This window comes from Heteronotia binoei, chromosome 3, assembly GCF_032191835.1.
Source record: "Heteronotia binoei isolate CCM8104 ecotype False Entrance Well chromosome 3, APGP_CSIRO_Hbin_v1, whole genome shotgun sequence".
In the NCBI taxonomy this organism is placed as follows: domain Eukaryota; kingdom Metazoa; phylum Chordata; class Lepidosauria; order Squamata; family Gekkonidae; genus Heteronotia; species Heteronotia binoei.
Genome location: NC_083225.1, coordinates 152375831 through 152393615, shown reverse-complemented (window position 1 = coordinate 152393615; position 17785 = coordinate 152375831). Strand labels below are relative to the sequence as shown.

Below are 17785 nucleotides of genomic sequence, written 5' to 3'. Positions count from 1 at the left end.
TTAAGAACATAAGAGAAGCCCTGTTGGATCAGGCCAGTGGCCCATCCAGTCCAACTCTCTGCGTCACATAAGAACATAAAAGAAGCCCTGTTGGATCAGGCCAGTGGCCCATCCAGTCCAACACTCTGCGTCACATAAGAACATAGGAGAAGCCCTGTTGGATCAGGCCAGTGGCCCATCCAGTCCAACACTCTGTGTCACACTTAAGAACATAAGAGAAGCCCTGTTGGATCAGGCCAGTGGCCCATCCAGTCCAACACTCTGCGTCACATAAGAACATAGGAGAAGCCCTGTTGGATCAGGCCAGTGGCCCATCCAGTCCAACTCTCTGCGTCACATAAGAACATAAGAGAAGCCCTGTTGGATCAGGCCAGTGGCCCATCCAGTCCAACACTCTGCGTCACATAAGAACATAGGAGAAGCCCTGTTGGATCAGGCCAGTGGCCCATCCAGTCCAACACTCTGTGTCACACTTAAGAACATAAGAGAAGCCCTGTTGGATCAGGCCAGTGGCCCATCCAGTCCAACTCTCTGCGTCACATAAGAACATAAGAGAAGCCCTGTTGGATCAGGCCAGTGGCCCATCCAGTCCAACACTCTGCGTCACATAAGAACATAGGAGAAGCCCTGTTGGATCAGGCCAGTGGCCCATCCAGTCCAACACTCTGTGTCACACTTAAGAACATAAGAGAAGCCCTGTTGGATCAGGCCAGTGGCCCATCCAGTCCAACACTCTGCGTCACATAAGAACATAAGAGAAGCCCTGTTGGATCAGGCCAGTGGCCCATCCAGTCCAACACTCTGTGTCACATAAGAAGTTAAGAACATAAGGAAGGAAGGAAGGAAGGAAGGAAGGAAGGAAGGAAGGAAGGAAGGAAGGAAGGAAGGAAGGAAGGAAGGGAGGGAGGGAGGGAGGGAGAAAGGGAAGGAGAAAGGGAGGGAGGGAAGAAGGGAAGAAAGAAAGGAAGGAGGGAAGGAAGGAAGGAAGGAAGGAAGGAAGGAAGGAAGGAGGGAAGGAAGGAAGGAAGAAAGGAGGGAGGGAAGAAAGGAAGGCCACCCCCAACCGCCAGCCCCCCCCCGCTTTCGGCCCCCTTACCTACGGCGGCGGCGAGTCCAGCAGCGGCGAGTCCGGCGGCGGCAGCGGAGAGGTCTTTCCAATGCCCTCCCGGGCCTCCGCCAGCACGGGGGGGGGGTGGTAGAGGCCGGGGAAGCGTCGGAAAGACCCGCGGTGGTCGCTGGAGGCCCTCCAGCGACCCCCGCGGGCCTTTCCGACGCCCTCCCGGGGGCAGGAGGACGGGGGGTGGGGGAAGCGAGCCCCGGGAAGCGTCGGAAAGGCCCGCGGGGGTCGCTGGAGGCCCTCCAGCGACCCCCGCGGGCCTTTCCGACGCCCTCCCGGGGGCAGGAGGACGGGGGGGTGGGGGAAGCGAGCCCCGGGAAGCGTCGGAAAGGCCCGCGGGGGTCGCTGGAGGCCCTCCAGCGACCCCCGCGGGCCTTTCCGACGCCCTCCCGGGGGGAGGAGGACGGGGGGTGGGGGAAACGAGCCCCGGGAAGCGTCGGAAAGGCCCGCGGGGGTCGCTGGAGGCCCTCCAGCGACCCCCGCGGGCCTTTCCGACGCCCTCCCGGGGGGAGGAGGACGGGGGGTGGGGGAAGCGAGCCCCGGGAAGCGTCGGAAAGGCCCGCGGGGGTCGCTGGAGGCCCTCCAGCGACCCCCGCGGGCCTTTCCGACGCCCTCCCGGGGGCAGGAGGACGGGGGGGTGGGGGAAGCGAGCCCCGGGAAGCGTCGGAAAGGCCCGCGGGGGTCGCGGGAGGCCCTCCAGCAACCCCCGCGGGCCTTTCCGACGCCCTCCTGGGGGGAGGAGGACGGGGGGTGGGCGAAGCGAGCCCCGGGAAGCGTCGGAAAGGCCCGCGGGGGTCGCTGGAGGCCCTCCAGCGACCCCCGCGGGCCTTTCCGACACCCTCCCGGGGGGAGGAGGACGGGGGGTGGGCGAAGCGAGCCCCGGGAAGCGTCGGAAAGGCCCGCGGGGGTCGCTGGAGGCCCTCCAGCGACCCCCGCGGGCCTTTCCGACGCCCTCCCGGGGGGAGGAGGACGGGGGGTGGGCGAAGCGAGCCCTGGGAAGCGTCGGAAAGGCCCGCGGGGGTCGCTGGAGGCCCTCCAGCGACCCCCGCGGGCCTTTCCGACGCCCTCCCGGGCCTCCGCCGCCACCGCTGGGCCCCGTGCGCGGGCGGGGAAGGCGGCGAGTGAGGGAGGGAGCGTCCCTGCGCGTGCGCAGGGCGATCTGCGCACGCGCAGGGTCGCTCCCTCCCTCACTCGCCGCCTTCCCCGCCCGGGCGCGCGGCCCCCGGCTCTCTGGCTGGCTAAACCGGGACCTCAAAATGGTCCCGGTATACCCAGCCCGGGAGCCGGGAATTGGGGGCCAGATCCGGGAAAGTCCCGGGAGACCGGGACGGTCTGGCCACCCTACGTGTGGACGTGCTTTTTTGGTCCGCCTGCCTCCTGTCCCCTGGGCAGCTTTAAATGCCCATCTGGTATCACCCTACAAATATTTTTTGAGTATTTTAAAGCTGAATATAGATTAGAGATTCTAATTCGGGTACCAATATAGCTGAGCCCAAATAAAAGTTGATATTATTTGGCTTTTATTTAGGCACAGCTTGGAAAAGGCATTTAAAGAGATTATGGTCTCTTAAATGCTTTCTGAATTCACTTGCCAAGTTGTGCCACCGCCACCACTGCTTTAAGTGCAGAAGGCATTTAAAGAGACTTGGTGGTAACATGACTCAGTGAGGGAACTCAGAAGGCATTTAGAATAAGAAAAAAAAGATATTGGATTTATACACTGCCCTTCACTTGGAGTCTCAGAGGGGCTTACAGTCTCCTTGCCCTTCCCCTCTCCACAACAGACACCCTGAGGTAGGTGGGATTGAGAAAGCTCTGACAGAAACTGCTCTTGAGAGAACAGCCCTGAGAGAACTTGTGACTGACCCAAGATCATATCAGCAGCTGCATGTGGAGAAGTGAGGAATCAAATCCAGTCCTCCCACATTAGAGTCTTTGCTGTTAACCACTACACCAAACACTGTCTTTAAATGCCTTTCCACCCTCATTGAGAACAATAGAGGATGGTGGCACCTGCTCTGGGAAACCATAGTTCAATCTTTTTAAAACTTGAGGTGGGACAGGGTTGAGGAGAGACATCAGCAGCTATACTGCAGACTTGGTGCCTGTACCTCAAAAAACAGCCCACCCCATGCCCCAGATACCCCTGGATTGATTCTCCATTATACCCTATGGGGAGTGTAACTGAATGAAATTGGGTTTACCGAATATTTACTCGAATCCTAATACTATACCAATATTAGAATTTGAGAATATCCAGAAATGATGATTTTTGGGGGTGGGAGGGGTTTTTCCAGTATACCTGAATCCAAAAACAATTGTTTTCCTGCACACTCCTAGTTGTGATGTCTCTCAGATGATGCACATCTCCAGATCTAGAAACTAGTTACTATAATTTCACACTCTACTAATGTTTTTATATGCTTTTACTTTTATAACTGAGGCTTTTGGGACTGTTTAGTCATCTCAATGAGGGAAGTTAATTGATTCAGGGTGCCACCTAGCATTCACCTGATCTATTATGAGGGGATTATTGGCTTGAAGGAACCACACAGTAGGGTTTGATTCAAACCACTAAGCAACAGGTTTATTTCAGTGATATACGTAGCTTGGTTGTTTCTTTGTTTTTTTCTTTTCTCCAGCCTTCTCAGTATTAGAGTAACGAAGGTACTGGAGAGCTGAGGCCTGAGAAAGCATAAGAGTTACCAAGCAGCTTTCTTGTTTGACTGATTTCAGACTTACATTATAGAACAGAAAGGTGCTTAACTTTACACTGTTTTTGGCAGCAACAGCACCCAAAGCTTGATAACACAAATAAGATAGGTTCCCCCTTTTTAACTGCTTTTGACTGCAACATCACCCAAACCCTACCTATATTCAAAATATCTGAAGTTCTTAATGAACTCTGCCTAACAAACAAGACAGCCTAATCCTTCTCCCACCAAAATCCAATAACCTTCAACTGTCAGCTGATTTAGCAGTTAAATTGCCCAGTCCCTCCCCCACCCCAATATTCCAGTCCACCATGTGAAAGTGATTGACGAGGTGCTTGGAGAGTGGACCTTGAAACTGTCACAGTCACCCATTTTCAGAATCCTGCAGGTCATAACGTAAGATGTTGGTACTAAGTCAAATACTGTGGCATATGCAAAAAGTAGCAGGAATTTATATAGCATCCTATGAATAAATAAATAAATAAATAAATAAATAAATTACACACTCATCCTTGTATGCTAGTGCATACACCTAGTGCTATTGGCCCTCCCTGTAACAAATAAAAATCAAGAAGATGTAATAATCTGGTTACATAGAGAAGGCTATCTTCTACTGAGAATAGTGGTTCTTCCCAAGTGGGGGCTGGGGAAAGGATGCAATAATCTTTCCCTATGCAATAACACTTTCCCTATGAAGAAAGGTTAAAATGCTTGGGGCTCTTTAGCTTGGAGAAATGTCAACTGCAGGGTGACATGATAGAGGTTTACAAGATTATGCATGGGATAGAGAAAGTAAAGAAGTACTTTTCTCCCTTTCTCACAATGCAAGAACTCGTTGGCATTCAATGAAATTGCTGAACAGTTGGGTTAGAACTGATAAAAGGAAGTACTTCACCCAAAGGGTGATCAACATGCAGAATTCACTGCCACAGGAGGTAGCGGTGGCTACAAGCATAGACAGTTTCAAGAGGGGAATGGATAAGCATATGGAGCAGAGGTCCATCAGTGGCTATTAGCCACAGTTTATCGTTGGAACTCTCTGACTGGGGCAGTGATGCTCTGTATTCTGGTGCTTGGGAGGGGCAAAGTGGAAGGGCTTCTAGCCCCACTGGTGGACCTCTAGATGGCATTTGGGGGTTTTTTAGGCCACTGTGTGACACAGAGTGTTGGACTAGATGGACCATTGGCCTGATCCAACATGGCTTCTCTTATGTTCTTAATCTGACATACAAAAAAAACATAGACAATACCATTGTATAGTCCTGTACCATCACACCTGGCAATTACGAGATAAACCTAACCTAAACAGCCTGTCTGAATCTTGAGCTAAATGTGTTTAGCTCACAGCAGGCTTGACATTTAGTTTAAACAGGAAACATTTGTTTTGGAAAAGTATCGTTTTTCAGAGCACCTCATTTTCAAAGAAATGGCCAAAACTAAAATGAAAATTAGCACACATATGTTTGGAGTCTGATGATAGGATTGGAGAGGGTTCTTATGGGGAAATACTAGTGCTGTAAGTTGGGTGTAAGAATCTAGGGTTAAACTGTTACCTGAGGTTGCAAATAAGATGTAAAGAAACTGTGAAAAAATATAATGTGTGGAACAAATACTTAGAACCATTAGGAGAGGAAAACAAAGGCAAGTATGAAATACTACAGGAACAATCCTGAACTGGTGTCCTCAGAAAGAGTTATTCAGCCTCAGAATGCATCTTGGACAACTAGAGAGAATTGCAGTTAACATAACAAACTGCTTGACAGTTTTACGTAGATCTCTTTCCTCTCTGGGAAAAGTCATGTCGAGACCAATCTCAAACCCTGGACATATATTATTGGCTGACCACATGAGTGGGGTGGAGTAGGTATGAGCACACTTGCCCCACCAGGCCTGTAGCCAGAAAATACCAGTTGGGGGGGCACATAAAAATTTTGGGGGTGGAGGGCCTCCCCTCTGGCAGCCCCCTCTCTCCGCCGCCACTTTTCTGGTGGTCCCTATCTTCATGCGGCTCTGGCAGCCCTGCCCCCCTCCATGCGGCACCTCCCTCTCCCTCCCTCCTTTCCACCCACCCGCCCAGCTCACTCACCAACCCAGCAAAACAGTGAAAAGAGGGCTCTTGGGGCTCTTTCAAGTTGCCCCCCCACCCCTGCCAATCATGTGATTGGTGAGAACAGCCGCTCCAACACTGGTGGTTCCTATGCTGGCTTTCCGGCACACTCAGCAAGTTCAGTGCTCGCTGCCCCAGCACTGAACATCCTGAGCATGCCAGAAAGCCGGCGTAGAAATTGCCACCCTTGGCATGGCTTTTCTCGCCAATCATGTGATTGGCAGGGGTGGGGGTGCCTTAAAAGAGCCCCAGGAGTCCACCCGTCACTGTTTTGCTGGATTGGTGAGTGAGGAGGGAGGGAGGGAAGGAGGGAGGGAGGGAGGAGGAGGCACCCCCAAAATGGAGTGGGGGCCACCAGAGTGGTGTGGAGATTGGGGCTGTCAGAAAAGTGGCGGCGGAGAGAGCGGGGGCTGGGGAAAGGAGAGACCATAAAGGTCTAAGGGGGAGTTGCGGGGGCTATGCCCCTCCATGGCTATGGGCCTGCCCACCCCCGCTACCTCAGCATGGTTACCAAGACATCTGCAAGGTGTGAATGTTTGGAGGAACTGTCTGCATGATATGCTCCCTCCTCATGTTCAGTGACACAGCATTCTGAACATTACCAATCATACCATGCAGACTGAGACTCTTCTGTGTGATCACACTGTACAGATGACTCTGGAGATCCTGGTGATCCGGTGGAGGTGGAGGGAAGGGCCAGTGCACTCATGCCTGCTTTCCCTCCTTGCATTGCTAGTCAACACATGGACAAGTCATCTGGACAGGGCTACTGACACTGATTATCTCATTCCCAGGTGATCCATATTCAAAGCAAGCACTGATGGTACTAGCTAGAAGCTATTCATGTTTTTTTTATCTCCCCGAAGGGAGTTGTTGGCACATTGTGTCATTGTTCCATTAAGGAGGTGGGTATAGGGGCTTCAAACTTTGCTCGAATGTAGCAATGCCACTGGTGTTCCCAAACCATCCATTATGCTCATAATGCCCTAATGAATTCCAAGGACAAAAATCCCATTTCTCCCCCCCCCCCCATTTTTCTTTCCTGGTCACATTCTAAATTGAGAATATTTTGAGCCTTAAAACAGAAGTGGAGAATATGCAATGTACAGAGCAATACCCTGCTCCTGATTCCTGACTCTCCTATCTGACAGTTTCCAAAATAGGAAATAGTTGAATCCCACATTTGATGAACTCAAGGTAGTATAGACAGTGCTCTTACTGCCCCTAAATATGTGCTACAAAAATCCCAAAGGTAGGTGTGAGAACAAGCGTGTGCTCCTCCTGGAAGAGAATTTTACATGTTCTCCTACATACACATTCCCTTAAGAGTCAGTTTAGAATTACTGAGAGGGGGTAGTCTTTTCAAAAAAAGCTTTCAGGGTTGATAACTCTCCCTAGTGGACTGAATTTGATTTAAAGGAGGGGGAGGGTGGGAAGATTCCCAAACATTGCTTTAAAAAGCTGGTTTAGAATTCTAAGGTTATTCAGGACCCTGGTTTAAGGCTCACCCAAAAGACCAGAAGCGTTCTTGCTAAGTTTCTTTCACAGCTTGCTTATGCATCCAGATTTTGTTGTCATCAAATTTTCTCCCCCCACACCCAATAAAAAAAAAAGCAGACAGGCAAGTGTTTTTCTTGATTCTTGCATCAGACACTTCTCTGCTGGAAGTATGGTAGTTTGGAGGATGACTACTGGAGAGGGCTTATTTGTAGCTTTTATATCTTTCTATCTGTGCCATCTGTTCACAGAGTGGATTACAGTGACTGCCAGTTAACAGGCAAATTGCCTTGGCCCAAGACTGGAATAGCAGCCCTGATGCTCCCCCCACTCCTAGCTATCAGTGGATTTATGGTCTATGATTAGAACTCACAGCCTTGTTACTGCTGGTTCTTCTCTGAGCCATTGCCCTGCCTCTTTCCTGGGCCCAGTGCCACTTGTCCTGTCTCATGCACCATGTAGATGTCCATCTGTCTGCCGCTTTCCTGTGTCCTTACTACCTTGCTAACCCCTTCCTCCCAAGCTCTTGCTGTCAGCTTGTTTTACAGTCAAGTGGCACACTGTGCTCAGACTTGTCCACAGTGCTGCCCCTGTACTCATCCGTGTTGATTGGAAGAACATTCCTTGCCAAGATCCATTGGGAACCTTTTCCAAAGGACACCTGGTGTGTTCAAATCCTCCTCTTTTTCAAGAGGCTTTGCGGTCAGGTATTTACAAAGAAAAGTACATGGAGAGAGAAGAAAATTAAAAGCCTTCCTTTGCATTCCATCTGATTGGATGAGCACAGGGGGAGAGAGTGGGAAAATTGCCCTGGTACATTATTTCTGTATCCTGTTCTGTGAAGCATGGTTTTTCTTTGGTAAGAAGCTGGTTCTCAATTGTTTTTAGTTAAAAGGGATCAAGTAAAAGTTCAGAAGCATCTGGTTCTTTTTGTCGTACCAGAGTCTTATAGGTCAGTATTTCTCAGATTCACACAGTACTGATGAGATCTAAATTTGGCTGCTAGGAATCTAGGTCAGCCCTTTCTTTGGAACCCATTCCTGTCTCAAGTCATGCAGCAACTTTTATTATTGCCTTCCCCAAGAACATATGGACATTATCTCTTTGGGTACTTCAGCATGCCCAGCTTCTAGTGCCAGACTATATCTGTGTGTAGCTATGGCCTAGGAGCCTCTTATCCTATGGTGGTTTGAGCTCAAATCTGCACCTCACTAGCTGTAATCATATGTTTGGTAATGAAGAGGAGTAACCAGACAAAGGTTAAAAGGTTTAATTTAGGGTTGCCAAGTCTGACTTAAGAAATAATTTGGGGGTGGATCCAGGAGACTTTAGGGGTGGAGCCAGGAACAAGGGTGTGACAAGCATGATTGAACTCTGAAGGGAGTTCTGGCAATCACATTTAAAGTGGCCACACCTTTTAAATGCCTCCCCTCCATTTGGAAATAATGGATAGGGTGTCTTCTGTTGGGGCTCATAGAATTGAACCCCCTGGTCCAATCTTTTTGAAACTTGGTGTGCATTTTGAGGAGAGGGACTGGATGCTATGCTGAAACAGCTCTCAGAGCTCCAGAATCAGTCTCCATAGGGTATAATGGAGTGCCCAGCAGACATGCTCTTCCCTCTCACTTTCTGATAACCCTGAAGTGGGTGGAGGGCTTCCAGATCAGGGGACCCCCTGCCCCCAATTGGGGATTGGGAACTCTAAATTCAATTTATGTGGAACATTGGTATTTCCACTCCGTGGAGGTATCTGGATTATAGATACATTGAAATGCATGCATTAGACTTCATTCCTTTGACAAGTAGAAGTTGGGGGCAGGGCTAATGAGCATAGTCCTAACTCTGGCCTCTACATATTCATTTTTCCTTATACGAATGCCTTAACAAAGTACTGTCTCCCACATACCATCGCGTGTAATTAGACTTTAACAGCCATAGTTTCAGTAGTCATCATTCCAGCATGGAAACAGGGATATCTGTTGATCTTTCCTACTTCTTCTCACTTATCAACATTTATCCCTTTACAGAGTACACTAAAAGAAATGAATCTCTGCTTTTGTGCATCTCTTCTTCTTCCCCTGCCTCATTTTGTTTATTTTGTTGTGGCCAAAGTTTGTCTGCTTTTTGACCCCATTTCTTTGGCAGGACTGGTACCTTCTACTGTCCTATAATCTCACCATCCCTGCTGAGTGCTCTGTTTGTGGTGCCTCAGTAATTCACCTCTTATATTCCAGTCTGCTTTGAAGTACAGCTTTAAAATGAGAAGCCAGGAGAAAGAATAGAACCTCCGGATCACAGGAACTGGGCTAGGCTTTGCTGGATTAGGCAGGCACAGTTGGTTGCATAATGAGGTTAAGAGCATTGCATTACCTTTTCAAATATACTAGTCAAATGAAAATTTGTTGTTGGTGTAGCTGGACAGGTGGTGGATGTGCATAAGGAAAGCAGGGGGTGAAAAATCTACCACAAGTCACTTTTTGTTGCTTGGTCTCTCACCACCACCCCTTCCATTTCCAGAGGCACAGTACAACAACGGACTTTTGAAATGGAAATAATCCTGCTGACCTGGGCTTCCCTTCCCTTTTCTTGAACTTGAAATATACAGATTTCAAATTCAACTGGGTATCCTGCTGAAAAGGATCAATAGAATAATGCTGGGGACAGGGGTGTGGTCCTTGATAAAACCTGAATGATTTTTAAGGCACTCAGCTATGCACACAGAGTAAATAACATCATCAAGGCCTGTGGTTTATGCTTCCTCCACAGCTACTGCAATAGTTCATTTGTTGCTGGAGACAAAGCAAGTTGATTCAGTGATCTGTTAAACAGCCTATGTTCAGGTGAAGGAACTGAACCACTGCCTTACTGCACAACTGCAGGCAATAACCTTACTGCACAACTGCAGGCAATAGATTAATGAGGTTCTTCTTGAGCAAGACCTAAGTAGTTGAGTACTCTTATTGCTTCAGGAGAGTTGGTGCCTATTTCCAGTTTTGTATGTTTAGAATGTGCTAGTTAGAATGTATCTATTAAAAGTTGATAAGCTAATGAGCCAGCAATGGCATATAATCAATGTGTGAAAAATGGGCAATTCTTTCTAATACCCTGCTAATGTTCTCATAATGATCTGTCAGGGAACTCTAGGTAATTATTGTCAGGGCAAACTGGCAGCAGAAATCTGTGAGAGTCCTAGCATGGAGGGAGGTGGAGCACAGTTCAAGGTGACTACTTATCCCAGTCTTTCTGCTCCTCCTCACCTACTCAAATGGCATGTTGTCCATTTCCCAAGTTCTCTTAAGTAAGGAATTTATTGATTTTTTTGTGACTGTGTAGAGTTTTGCATTTCTCAGAACTGGTTTATCTAAGTTTAAGTTCTATATCTAACATCAGTATCAGAGAGAAAAGGATGTATATACAGATGTGTTCAAGTGTGGTTGCAGTGGCATGGGCTCTACAGAAAGTTTATTTTAGACCAACTATTAAATAACATGCTTCTTTACCTTTTCACCATGTCCTTCCTTATCCTCCCCCTTTCAGTTTCTGTAATCTTGTTTTATATTTTTCAAACATCAATTCCTCCCCTCCAGCATGCAAAATATTCTGCTTTTCTTAGTGATGTCAGCATAGTTGTATGTATGTAGAGGACCTGTTTCCTCAGGTTTGTTAATACACTTGACTCTAAAGAAAGGTTGGGTTAGGGGCTCAATCATGACCAACTCTGCAGTGGGCTGTGATAATGGAGGCAGATTTGGGACGAGTGTACAGACTTCACTATTGTTTCTATCATCTTGGTACCTACTGTTGTTTCTACCAGCTACCATCATCATCATCTAAACTTCTGCTTCTACCTCCATCTTATCACATCTACCCACCCAGGAACAAGAATACCCAATATGTCTTTCCTCCTGAATTCCCAGGGATCTTTAAACAAACTAGGACAAGCCATAGATACTCTAAGGGCTTCCCAAACTGTCATGAGAAGTGAGAGCAGAGATGTTTTATGCCATCTGTGAAATGAAGATGGAAGGAGTGTTGGGTGCTCTTTCTCTCAGGTGGTGGTGAAATAAATGAGAAACCATTTGTGGAGGCTGATTGTGATGGCAGCTGGGCAGCAGCAAATCCCCTTACAGTATTTTATTAAAACATTTATATCTGGCCTTTCCATGTGGTTCAAAGTGGGTAACAATGATAGTTTAAATATTTTTAGTGAAAATATGTTGTTGAAGGCTTTCATAGCCGGAATCCATTGGTGGTTGTAGATTTTCTGGGCTGTGTGACCGTGGTCTTGGCATTGTGAGACTTGATGTTTTGCCAGCAACTGTGATTGGCATCCTCAGAACTGTAACCCAGAAAACTCCAGTGTTATTCCATCTAGGACAAATGGATTCAAATCCCTCTTAGAATATATACTTTCCTGACCAGCACTTCAGTACTACAAGCAGCACCATTGAGATGCTGTGGCACCACTGAGATTGTGGCTGCTGTTACATTAATACAGAAGGAGAGAAGTAGCTCATTGGGCAGCAGGTGCTCTGGGCATCAGTGATTGATGTTCCAGAAGTTGTTAACCAAAGGTACCTGTAGAAAATGTAATTATGTTCGCCCATCCATGCAAGCTCATTAATGGCCAGATGTGATTGGCTGGTAAGTGACTTGTCAAGAGAATTTCAGGGAGGGAAAGAACTTCTCTTTGTGCGTTGAAGGTTGGTGAGTGTTTTATGTGGATATCTGTGAAGCTAATGATCTTTCAATCATGGTTGGTATCTCTCCTGTTCTTCAACTTATGCTAGAGGTGCTGATGATGATCAGCAGCACAGTTAACTTTTATGAAGTGATTCTGCATCTCCACCAGTGCAACTAAAACCCAGGTCTCAAACATATTGAAATGAGTCAAGTCCAGATGTCATCCAGGAAGCACTGGAGCTGCTCCACCCTTGCATGTTCTATCATCTTCTCTGGAAAAGGTAAATTGTTGACCTAATCCCACCTGTGGATATTAGAAGTGAGGCTGGAGTAGTAGGCTTGACTGGCAGTAGACTTGACTGGCAACCACTCATCCATGGAAGCTGAGGAACAGTTGTGAACCTATGAATGTACCAGAGGAGAGTGAGTTTCATCTAGGACTGAGGGAGATCCATTGCTCAGACCCACTCTCTTCTGAATCAGAGGTGCTGAAAAAAACCGCTGTCTTCTGGAGAGATCTGTGATCTATCTCATCTGTGATGTTATATGAACTATTAAAGTTCTGCTGTATCTATTTACTTTTATTGTAAACCAGCTTAGGTTCTGCTTTGCAGGAGAAAGGTGAGGTGAAATAAAATAAAAATAGAGTTACTCTTGAGTATAGTCACTCATAGCAGTGACATTCGGATTTCAGTAAACATGCTATGTGCGAATTTAATGTTCCTTTCAGCTGTACAGCAACATCCTGACACAGTGGAATCTCCTATAGGACATACTTGCAAATGAGTATGTTTAGATTAGGACAGCAGCCAAGCAGCTGAGAAAGCTCAAGTACAAGGACACTTCTCCGTGCTGATGCCCGAGTTATTTCAGCCTATGAGAGTTTCTCTACCCCACTGCCATTTTGAGCACATAAATCTACAGTGTCTTTTGCATTGCCAAGATTTCTGATGCATAATTTTAAATTGCTACATGAAATGGGGGAACCTTGCCTTTAGCTTCATCAATCATACATGAGTATATGTATGTATATATGCTCGTCTCGAAATTCTCTCCCAAATTAATTGATCTGCCACAAAATTGTTGCAGTTTTTAATCTTATTGTTGGGGCCTCCTTTATTGGGTGCATTTAATTTCCTTGCTCAGCTTTTGGGGAGTGTGGAGAGCAGAGGAAGAAAACAATATGCAGTGTTCACGCAAGTGCTGTGCCTGGGAAAGCTCTCTCTTTCCCCACCTGCATTAAATCAAAAGCAGTGGGGCTGTGTTGCATTTTTAACTCATTGTCAGAGCTCCTTGAAGCTTGGAAGCTGCTTTTTTTGTAGGGAAGGCAGAGCAAGGATGATATATCTATGTATATAAACATACACAAATGCCCAGTTGTACCATATAAGACTCTGTTTTTCACTCAGTTTTTATACAGTGTCCCAAGCATTGATGTATCCGTCCTGGAAACCCCCAAGATGAAAATATAGCTGTAGAGTTAGTTCACTTACCGACCAAAATATTAATAACAACTGATATTTATGTAGCACTTCTCATCCGAGTGGTTCCCAAACCACTTTACTTGTCATTGAAATACAGCCACTTCTAGATGTGAATGTGGCAGCCCTTTTTTGTGTGTGTGCCATATATGCAACAAAATATTTTGGAAAGAAAATGATTAATAGGTATAGTGGAAATTATGAAGGGAGATTTAGCAAAGCAGGATTTCACAGTAGAATTTATCTAAGTTATAGGTAGTGCCATCCTAAGCTAGAGTTACATCCTTCTAAGACAATTCGGTGTGGATAGAAGGGTGTAACTCTGTTTAGGAAGGCACTGTAGGTAAGAACTATATGTCCAGAGATAAAGAGTACCTCCTCATAGATGACCTGATCTAGTAATGTGTATGCGTCTGTGTGTGCACAAGATAAATTTATACTTCAGCAATCACCTGCATCAGTTTTCATACAGAAAATCATTTGTCCTGTCTGAAACACCATAGATCATAGAGCAGTACAGTAGTACAGAATGGTGCTGAGATGTCAAGCAGTAGTCAAGATGTTGCTGAACATCTTATCTGACAGCATCCAGATGCAGCAGCTGGGGATGAGTTCAGTGTATTTGTTAGGGCACCTGTAAAGTTATAATGGCCAGTATAAACCTCCCTTTATTTGGCGTGGTGGTTAAGTGCACGAACTGTAATCTGGGAAAACTGGGTTTGAGTCCCCATTCTTTCACATGCACCTGCTGAGTGACCTTGGGTCAGTCACAGTTTTTGAAAGAGCTGCTTTCAAAAGTAGTTCATGGAAGAGCTCTTTCAGCCCCACCTACTTCACAGGGTGTCTGTTGTAGGGAAAGGAGGGGAAAAGAGATTGTAAACTGCTCTGAGACTCCGAGTGAAGGCCAGGGTATACATCCAATCTCCTCCCCCCCCTCCCTCTCCTCCTTCTCTTTCACTTCCTCTTGGTCCTCCTCTACCTCTACTTCTACTACTATGACGACTTCTCCTTCTCCTTTTTGCAAACCCATTTCAAAAGGTTTCCTATTCTGTTTGTAGTTGATCTTTATGTGCTACCATTCAGTGGGCTTTAAAGGGTACATCTCTGTTTAGGATTGCACTGTAAGTGTTTCATCTGCATAAGGTACTTCTCTTTCCTGGAAGCAGTTATTTCTCTTGCCCTATTCAAAAGTATTTGAAAAATTTAGTAACAACAACTGCCACCGAAAAGTTAATGTTGCCAGAAATGTTTCCATTTCAAAGCAAGTGACCCAAGTCTCTTGCACCAACATCTTTTCCATTCTGACCCAGAGAAACACAAGGTTTCCTTCAAACCCTTTAGATATACTGAATACACATACAAAATTTCTCAATAAAAATGCAAGATTTCTAGGCAGGGAAGCACAATTAGCAATATGGTTCTAGAGGTGTTAGCAGTTATCCCCTTGGATATCTCTTAGCTACTATAAACAAGTAGATTTTTTTTTTTAAAAAAAAAAAGCAAAAATGCATTTGAAAAGCACAGTGTTAATCCTGGATTCTAAGAGGCAGTTTCCATCAGGTCCCAGTAGGCATTTTAAAATGTATAAGATTCATCCTTATAAGGTATTTTAAATTAACACAGCCCACATATTTGTTACAGCAGCTATAAAAACAGCTTCTGGTGGGCACTGAGAGCTGTTGTGGTATAGTAGATAGAATGGTGGATTAGGACTGTGGCTCAGCCTGGGTTTGAATCCCTCTACCATGGAAGCTTTTCTTTGTGACCTCGAACCCTTCACAGCTTCTCAGCCTGGTCTATCTCACAGGGCTGTTGTTTTGAGAGAAGGGGGGGGGACTGGGAACGATAGTCTAAAAGCAGCTTTGAGTTCCCAACTGAGGAGAAAAGTGGGATATAAATATATAAATGCAAATATGAAATGTGCTGGAAAAGAAACCAGCAGGGGTTCAAACGGTGGCTTGTACCAGTCAAAATTAGTGACTTTCACTCACTCTGACCAGTCTGTGACTTGGAGTGGTTACATTGGGCTGAGATTTAGAGGTCCTTACAGTGTAGGGTTGCCAGTCCCCAGGTGGGGGCAGGGGATTTAGAGGTGCTGGGATTTAGAGGTGCTTACAGTGTAGGATTGCTAGTCCCCAGGTGGGGGCAGGGGATCCCCCAGTTTGGAGGCCCTCCTACTTCAGGGTCATCAGAAAGTAGGGGGAGAGGGAAATGTCTGCTGGGCACTCCATTATTCCCTATGGAAACTGATCCCCATAGGGTATAGTGGAGAATTGATCTGTGGATATCTGGGACTCTGGGGGGCTGTTTTTGAGGTAGAGGCACCAAATTTGCAGCATAGCATCTGATGACTCTCTTCAAAACACCCTCAAAGATTGGACCAGGGGGTCAAATTTTATGTGCCCAAAAGAAGGTGCCCCTATCCTTCATTATTTCCCAATGGAGGGAAGGCATTTAAAAGGTGTGCAATCCCCTTAAATGTGATGGCCAGAACTCCCTTTGGAGTTCAATTATGTTTGTCAGAACCTTGCTCTTGGCTCCACCCCCAATATCTCCTGGCTCCAACCCCAAAGTCCCCAGATATTTCTTGAATTGGACTTGGGAACCATATTACAGTGCAATCTTAAACAGGACTACTTACTGTCATGTTTAGGTTTATTCAGTGGAGTTTACTCCCAGGAAAAGTGCTCTCAGGATGGCATTGTTGGAAAGCCTCTAAGGGCTGATCAGAGGTAAAAGATGGGTTCTCAGGCTTTTTCCACATTGCAGGCTTGGGAAAAGAATAAGTACACAGTTGTGATATGTACCTGAGGCTTTCAGAAGCTATGAAATATCTCATTGTGTCTCATGCAAGCCCACAGAGGGTCCCACCTCTCTGTTAATAATTGATGGAACTCACCAGATATGAAAAGAAAATGGAGAAAGAGATGATGAGAAGGTTTGTGGAAAGGGTAAGGGAAGGCAAGAATTCTCTCTCAAATGACAGCATATTCCAGCTAGATTTGAGTCCAGTAGCACCTTAGGTAATGCATTTTCAACCTACTTCCAATGCACTTTCCAACTGGATTTTGCTAGTTCACACTGGATTTTGCTAGTTGGAAGGTGCACTGAAAGTGGTTTGAAAGTGCATTATTTTAGTGTGTGTGATCACAGTCTTAAATACCAGCAAGATTGGAAGGGGTGGTGGTGGCAGTAAGCTTTTGAGAGTCAAAGCTCTCTTCATTAGATCATGCATGTTCCAGTACATGAACATATTTTTATTTAGTATCCTTCTTCTATCAGTTGGGAATATTTGAATATTGGGTGAAATTTAGTCATTTGACACAAGTATAGTATTGAAATTCTGAAGACTTTTAATAGTACCCCCCAGTTGTATAAATTAGACATATGATTACAACAATTTAAATGTTTCATATCAAGAAAATATTAAATTGAACAATTTAATGGATTTTGTGGGAGAGAAAAGGACTGCATGTATACACTGGAACTGTGCAGAAATGCATTTTTATACTAATGCTATCCTCAGTCTACTAGCAAAGAAATTAACCATCCCATAGTTTTAATCTGTCCAGTTTTAAATGCAGATTTTCTCTCTTCACTATTTTTGGCTGCATTTTTCCAGTGAGCTGACGAAAGGAGTCGGTGGCCAACGGGAGCTCTCCAGATGTTTTTGCCTACAACTCCCATCAGCACCAGCCAGCATGGCCAATGGTTGGGGCTGATGGGAGTTGTAGGCAAAAAAATCTGGAGAGCTTCCATTGGCCACCCTATCTGTGTAAAACTGGAGGTAGCTGCGTAACAAGCAAGGGAAACACAGAAGTGAAAGTAAATTAAGAGTGCAATCTAAACAGAATTATGCTCTTCTAAATCCATTAAAGTCAATGAGATTTCAGTGGTGTATATGGCATTGTGTTTTTTAATTGAGCTAAAATCCATTTGTAACTGTTTTGTTGGGAAAATAAGCCACAGACTTCTAAACCATAATTAATCTATTAACTGCTATCAATTTATGATGATGATGATGATGATATTGAATTTATATTCTGCCCTCCAATCCGAATCTCAGAGTCTCAGAGCAGCTCGCAATCTCCTTTATCTTCCTCCCCCACAACAGACACCCTGCAAGGTGGGTGGGGCTGAGAGGGTTCTGACAGCAGCTGCCCTTTCAAGGACAACCTCTGCCAGC

At 46.0% G+C, this 17785-nt stretch overlaps 1 protein-coding gene across 3 annotated transcripts in view; it reads left to right on the top strand.

Annotated features, from left to right (window-relative positions):
* The window catches only part of LSAMP (limbic system associated membrane protein), a 2408919-nt gene that overhangs the window by 1699100 nt on the left and 692034 nt on the right, over positions 1-17785 (top strand). The gene's annotated exons all lie outside the window — the stretch shown is intronic.